The sequence below is a fragment of the Nyctereutes procyonoides genome, unplaced genomic scaffold (genome assembly GCF_905146905.1).
Source record: "Nyctereutes procyonoides isolate TBG_1078 unplaced genomic scaffold, NYPRO_anot_genome, whole genome shotgun sequence".
Classification (NCBI taxonomy): Eukaryota; Metazoa; Chordata; class Mammalia; order Carnivora; family Canidae; genus Nyctereutes; species Nyctereutes procyonoides.
Genome location: NW_026575145.1, coordinates 17,603,154 through 17,611,058, shown reverse-complemented (window position 1 = coordinate 17,611,058; position 7,905 = coordinate 17,603,154). Strand labels below are relative to the sequence as shown.

Genomic DNA, 7,905 nt, shown 5'->3' with positions numbered 1-7,905 from the left:
CAAATTTTCTTTCATTGATAAGATATTATTTTATATTGAGATAAAATCCTTTCTTGTATCTTATTGAACATGTTCAGATTTAGAGAAAATATCACCTCGCTATTCTCTGTAGAGATTTCTCTACTAAGCAAAAATCTTTTGACCTAATCTTGCAAGATCTGTGAAATTGTCAGAATATAATATTTTTATAGCCCTTAGCACAACCTACAGGAGATGTGTGGGAAACTGTTTATATTGTCACTTTTTGTGACACCTTAATGAGGTGAATGTTCTAGAAACTGGAAAAAAAAATACATGAAAGAAAATGTTCCACTGCGTTAGAATAAAATTAGCCTTTATAAAAATTCTCCAAATTTTCATTTCCATATCTATTATCTGCCTATTTTTAACTGATTCAAATTCCCAGATATGCATTTATTTATCAATTCTGTGCAGAACTTTTATATAATGCAAGGAATGAGATTATACCTTGTGATGTCATGTTGCTGCATTTAACAGATACCTCAAATTGAAGTCATTCTCACGTCTCTGTTCAGAATTCCCATGAATCCAAAGCAAGCTAATGTAACTGGAAGAAAAACAATATTTTAGATTAGGGAAAGCAAAGTTTTCAAATTTTTATGGGGAAAGTAAAACTCAGGTTTAATTTGATTTATTTTCATAATTTTCTAGAACATTTTCTTATTAGACTTCTATATATAAAAACAGTACTTACTGTTACATTCCCCATCTTCATCTGCAAGTAGGAGAGTGTCCTTTAGGCTTAAAGCTCCATTCAAAATGCCATGCTAACTATAAAAACGGGTTTGTTTGCACTTATATACTTAGCTCCTTATTCAGGCCATTGTGTGTTTTACACATCGCATAACCGAGATCTATATTCTGAGTGCTCAAGGCAGTCTTATGTGGGTTTGTCTCTGAGCCAGATTTATCTTCGTATTTCCCATTATAGCCTGAAAGAACCGTATTAAGGAAGCCTTTCTTTTCAGTTCCCACTTGTGATTGCTAACATATCAAATTTATTCCTTCGTAATCCAGATCATTTTCCAGCAGCTTTGAGGCCTGCATGTAGTAGTTTGTTAGAGAGCTCATAGTAACCCTACACTGACAGACCAAAAAGCCCTTCGACTGTCACTTTATGTCATTAACAATTTTCTAAAGCCATTACAGATGGGATGGACTGATTAGAACTGAGGAGGGAGGATCTTTTTCCCAGCCAGAAATATCCCTTGAGACCTTCACGCCGTGTGAAGTTTCTAGTGATTAATGGAAGGAAAAGAAGGCCGCCTGTCCCACAGTTGCCACTTTATTTGGGAAAGAGCTTATTTATATTTGGTGGGCTCTCTGGATAACTAAACATTAACTGGCTAACTTAAAATACAGATAGAGCAATAGATTACAAATGATATAATACATGTTAGTTTGAGGTCCTGAGGTTGGGTTTTCTCTCCTTGTTTGAGTATTGCGATTATAATTTAATGTAAGCGTTGCTCCAAGATGAAAGTGTTTATCTTCTCCTGGCCTTTTCCCTCTTCTTCTGCTGTTTTATTTCTGTAAATGAAGGCTACAGCTGGAATATTGTTTTACTGCAAATCTCACACCAGCACTGTCAGTTGTGATGTGACACCAGAGATTCTTATCTGTAGGTTGGGCTGGAATTATTAAACATTCTCACATTGTGCAAAGTGTTGGGGATGAACAGCAGTGCAGTGAGGTGCATCCAACACTTCTGTCTTCCCCACCTGATCCTTGAAATATGACTCCTTTAAAGGGCTAATGTTCACTTTCTATAGCTTTATATAGAGAAGTGACAGTACTCAAGAAGTAACATGAACTGAAAATTATAGCAACTTCCCATCCCTCTGTCTTAATGCATGCTTTCAAAAGCAATTTTAATGGTAGACCTCATTTGAAAAGAAAACATTTGGCCATTTGTGATTAGGAACAATGAGATTTTTATGAAGAAAAATTGCTTGTAGCCCAAATATTGGAAAATATTTACATTTACTTTTTCACTTCTTTTTTCAAATAATCTGCCTATGACTATGATACCAAAGCAAAACATTTTATCAAATTAAAGTGAGAACTGAGCCTCATGCCTTTCTTTCACAGAAATTATTATTAAAACTGTGAAAACACATGTGCTCTTACATTATTGCAGGTATACACCATAATTATATATTATTTGTCATCTTGCTAATGCTTAACAAGATGTGGAATTTTCATCTTCAAACCAGTCCATAAATGTTAATCACTGTGACACTTCTGGAAGACTGGGAAGAAATAGTACCTATAATGTAAAGATAAGGAGACAGAAGAAGCAGGATTAAGTGATCTGTCCAGGAGCCCTTATTTGGCTTTGACACTCAAGGGTTCCAGTTCTGAGGGAACATTAAATCCATTTCTCAGAGTCTTGACTTCAAATACACATGAAGGCTCCTGGGTCACTAAGATGCTCGCTTCAAAGTTATATTTATACTCTGTTGGGAGAGAGTTTCAAAAGTTGTGTAGGACAAATCAAAACTGTGGGATAATATTTAGGCAATGCATATTTTCCTAGAAAGCACAAAATATGCTTCTTGTTTACTTAGTTTGACTGAAATGAGGATATATACCTAAAGTGCTATATGAAATAGGACTCTTTGGGTATAATTCTGAGATAGCAACTGGAGTAGTTCAGTTACAAGTGATCAAATGATTCCAGAAAGTATAGAGGATGCCCAGTTACATCTGACTATCAGATAGAGAATGAATACATTTTTAGTGTGTTTATCCCAAATATCACAATATCATTATTTATATGTTATTCAAATCTAACTGGACATCCTGTATTTTTATTTGCTAAATTTGGCAACCTTAATTGAAATCCAATTAAACAAGCTTAGGCATACACGGGAATTTTGGGTTCAGAAAACCTAAGAAAGGTTTAAACAAATAAAGGCTAAAAAGCTCAAAGACGGAGCAAATCTACAGATCAGCGAGAAGCAGCATCACAAACATCTTCACTATTCTCCCCTCACTGTGCTTCATTTGTTGGCTTCATAGTCTTTTATTTATTTATTTATTTTTAAGATTGATTGACTGATTGATTTATGATAGACATAGAGAGAGAGACACAGGAGGAGGGAGAAGCAGGCTCCATGCAGGGAGCCCGATGCGGGACTTGATCCCGGGACCCCAGGATCGCGCCCTGGGCCAAAGGCAAGCGCCAACCCGCTGAGCCACCCAGGGATCCCTGGCTTCATAGTCTTTTATTGCAGACTTGCGTTAGTGGGAAAAATGCTTGAATTTTATATTTGAAAAATTTGCCAATGGTGAGAAAAGGGTCAAATGCTCTTCTTACTTCCAGATCCAGAAATACTAAGGAAGGGCTGTGATTGCTCTAGACCTAGACACGTGCCAATCTTTGTGATAGCCGCCTATGGTTATTGCATAGGATTTATAGAAAAAATAGCATCTTCCACAAAAACTATATAAGTAGTTTAAGACTAAGAAGCAAAGGAAAGGAACAGAAAGAGCTCTAAAGAGAACACATTGACCCAGATGAAATGGGTTTTTTTGTTTTGTTTGTTTTTTGTTTTTGGCAGGCAAATAGTAGGCCACAAACACAAATATGCGTTTCAATACAAATAAGTTCAAACAAAACAGGGATTTTATTGAAAGGATGCAGTACTATATTAAAGAAAACATAGGGGGCAAGATATCCAGGCATTATAGAAGACCTGGACAATCAATACGAAGGCCATTAGGATACACGGTCTGCACGTCCTGTTTGTTTTTTCTTCTCTTTCTAGTTTAATTACTTAATCTCTACTGCCTGTTTATGTCTGGTCCAGGTAGTTACAGATAAATATCAGTGCATATATGGTGCATAACTACTGGAGGTACATCTCATAGCATGGTTGGGAATGGGGATACTTAAGAAAATTTAAGGACTGGGATAAAATTTTCCAAGAAAAGTTACCTATTACATTCTGATATTTTGAAATAAAAACAGCATTACTATTTATTTATTCTTAGTTCTAGACTCCAAGAGAAAATATATATTTTCATTTTCTATTATTTCCTTTTCCAAATTAACCACACCCTTGGTATAACCATTCTTTAAGAAACCATGTAACTTAGTCATATTGATCAACAGTATTACAATGATCCATTGATCACTGAATAATACAGTCTGGGTGGTCACATTCTATGAATTCTATAAGCAGGGGTTCCATACACTTACCAATGAAATAACAATTTCTTTTACGCTAATTGCCTAAAGGTTTTACCCTAAAGAGAACATTCTAACTAAGATGCATTTGTCATGTATACTTATAGAATATGATGAATTTGTGGCATGAACAGCTTGTCTCTTTGACTTAATACTGACAAACATTCAATTTGAAATTTGAAGAGGTAATGGTGGTAGTTACAGGGAAATGAAAAGCTTCAAAGCTTCACATTTTCTTGGCATGACCTCTACAACAGCATCTGTTCTTGTCTTTTTTTTTTTAATTCTTCAGTAATACTAGGAAGTTGCTGGACCAGATGAACTTCCTATGACCTATTTAATAGACCCAAACAATTAGAGCGAATGGTTATTCAGTCACTCCTATGAGTGGATTTATGCTAGACAAGTATAATATCATGACCTTTTTATTTATTTTATATAACTTTCCATATACACTTCTCCTGGCAATGCCTGGCATAATCAGTGAGAGGCAATGATGGTCTGAAGCAAGGCTTTGCAGAGGATACAGAGATGTGCTATTATTTTCCATTGTCCCCAGTTCCATTCACTATACAGTATTCACCTCTGGACTCAGAACGGCTAACCTTGCAGACTCTATGTTCCCTAATTGTTAGGAACAACCAATATAAGTAATAAGTGAATCTTCAGAGTGAGTGGATATGATCATCTAGGATGAAGAAGGAATAAGAATAGCAAGCGGAATTCTGAGGTATACCTGTGTATAATGAGTGTATGGAGGAAGAGGAACCCCACAAAGGAGACTGAGATTCAGACTTTTAGGTGGTGAAAACACTAAGAGAAAATGGGACCCAGGGAGAGTCACAGAACTGACAAGAAGAAATATCGATAAGGGATGGATGAACAGCATCAAATGGAACAAAGGGAATACTGGAAAGCATCTATTGAATTTGTCAGGTCAGGTCAAGTCAACAATGTCATTACTGAGAGCAGTTTCAGTGGAGTGATAAGGAAATAACTCAGAACACAGCAAATTAAAAAGAATAGAAGGTAGAAAGGTTTAGAAAATGCTATCAACTACTCTTTTAAAAAGGTTGTATGTGGCCAAACTAAGTATAAACACTCATTTTGCATATTCTAATATGACCTAGTAATTCCATAAGCCTAAGAATACCTTAATTAAAATATTCACCAATGACCTTATTAAGACTCTGTATATGTTCCTAGGAACTCAAAAAGGGAATTGCTATTCCTCAGCTTTTCTTTTTCTTTTGTAACAATAACACTTCTTAGTCATTTCCAAAGCACGTACCTGGAAAGTCAATCCAACAAAAGAAAGAAAAGAATAATTATGTATCTGAATTTTCTCCCTTTCAACAAGTCATTTATTGACATTTAAAACATTTCCCCAATCCCAAAGTAGAAGACATACTGTGTCAGTAGTTTGTGCTTAGTTAATATGGATTATAGAAAAAATAATTTGTCAACAGCTGGTTCTGTCATTGCTTTCTTACTAAGAATGTTGCTATAGATTACTAAAATGAAAGGAAATTATAAACAGAAGTTTATATTATTCTATCTTTGTTTTGGAAACTTTCCCATTCCCCTCCTAGTCTGTTTTATACTTTTCTAAGTAGTTATTCTTTCTCTATACTCATCTTCCTGGAGGTCCTATCTAAAGTGCTCGCAAAGAAAGATTTGATAAACTTATTGACACCAACAAACGATGGCAAAAGTAGTCAAATGTGTTACCTCTCCCAAGATGGTTGTATATGCAAGAACTAAAGTCCAGTAATGAATTTCAATTTTAAGGATTTTAGTTGTATAGGAGGATGTGAAGCATCACAGCTATGCATGGTCCTATCAAAATATCACAAATAGGACTTACTCTACCTAAATATAAGGCAAATATTAAATTGTGTTTTCAGCTAAAAGAACATGTACCTTCAAAAAAAGGATTTATGTGATGGAATGTCAAGTTCATTTTTTGTTGATATTTTAGAAATATTTCCAGTGAGATGATCACTAGTCTTTCATTTAGACATGTGACTACGCAGTTGAAGATTTCAAAGGAGTTTGTGTAGCAGGTTGACTTTTGACACTATCCTAGTTCCATGGCTGTTGTTCTTATGAACATGTGAGAGCATTTCAAAGAAAGTGGTGGAAACTTCTAATTTAAAGGTTCTTCAATGTGGATCAGACTATTAGCTAACTAACATTTTCAAGGCTTCTGCTTCCTTTAGGTGAATGGCAGTCCTTGACTGACAGTCACAAGATAGCTCAAGAACATGATTACAACAAAACAACTTGCCTCAGTCAGATACAGACTTTGAGTAATAGTGCTCTCTTGGCTTAATAAAGCTAAGCACCATTTATAATCAGTACTTCACTTTGCTTTTTTCTATCATATAGCATATTGGTTGTTCGTTGTTATAGTAACATCTGCATAGGTGTTCATTTGTACTCTCCCACTGTGTAGGTACTCCAATTCTTAAGCTCATAGCTACTCAATAGTTATACAAAATGTAGTGTGAATTTTTATAAGCCAGTAGTCATCATCATTAGTTAATGTATCAAACCTTTCTACTACTTAATGTAATTTTATTTCAACTCATATTTGTATATATTGAAAAAGTCTTCTGCATTTCATTTTAAGTGTTGAAAACTATCACCAAAAGTGATCACTTCAGCAGCACAATATACTAAAATTGGAATGATACAGAGAAGATTAGCATGGTCCCAGTGCAAGGATAACACACAAATTCATAAAGCATTCTATATTTTTAAAAAATAATCACTGGAAAATATGAGCCATATAAGCTAAAAACAACTAGCCTCAGTCTTGAAAGATCATATAAAAGATTTATGAAATGTATAGACATTAGGAAAATATTTTCAAATAATGACAGGTTTGATTACAACTTGACAATGATATCATATGTAACAGACATTTTTATTGCTGAAAACGTTTGTCATTCTATTATTCTGTTAGTAAACCATCTTGATTGAACATCACTGAGATCTTTAGAAGTATAGAATAAGATTTAGATTTGTCTTTTGAATTTTTTTCAAATGTCATTCCCCTTTAAAATTATTTTCATGCTACAGCTGACTGTAACATACAGAAGTATAGTAAGTTGGACACAATCAAAAGATTTTTACTATTGATTTAAGGAATGATGAAATACATTTGAAAAAATAATTATTTCATGAAGCATTACTTATAGACTCTAAGTAATGTAAGCCTGTTAAGTTTTCCTGCTTTTTCACTTCCTTACTTTTTTTTTAATTCTTTCTATCCCTATTTTTCTCTCTTGGGAAGACATATTGTCAAAACATCAAAGTAAGGTCTCCTAAGATTGCTTGTACTTCTGAAAGCTCAGTCTTCTCTGCTATATCTTTGGCTTCCTTGTGTTTTTTTGTGTCATCAGGACTGAAGAGATATGTGATGGTAGAAATCTAGTTCAAAAGCCAAAGAATGGTTAAATAAATTGGGTGGCATAGATATTTGAGAAGACAGGTAAGCACTTGATATTACACAGGCTTTTTCATGACAGGAAACCTTACTTCGTCAACTTCACAATTAAACAACAAGATAACTCTTATGCACTTCAAAACACATTCCTAACTTAAGAATCACAGCGGAAAGACATTGCTTTTTCTCCAGGGCTACAGGAAGATTGTGCAGGGGGATCTGAATGGAGGAAGGG

At 34.6% G+C, this 7,905-nt stretch overlaps 1 non-coding gene across 1 annotated transcript; it reads left to right on the top strand.

Annotated features, from left to right (window-relative positions):
• Positions 1 to 6,872: 6,872 nt before the first annotated feature.
• On the top strand, positions 6,873 to 6,980 carry LOC129499589 (U6 spliceosomal RNA). Its single transcript, XR_008662411.1, has one exon. It is a non-coding gene; the product is annotated as a U6 spliceosomal RNA (small nuclear RNA).
• Positions 6,981 to 7,905: the final 925 nt, after the last annotated feature.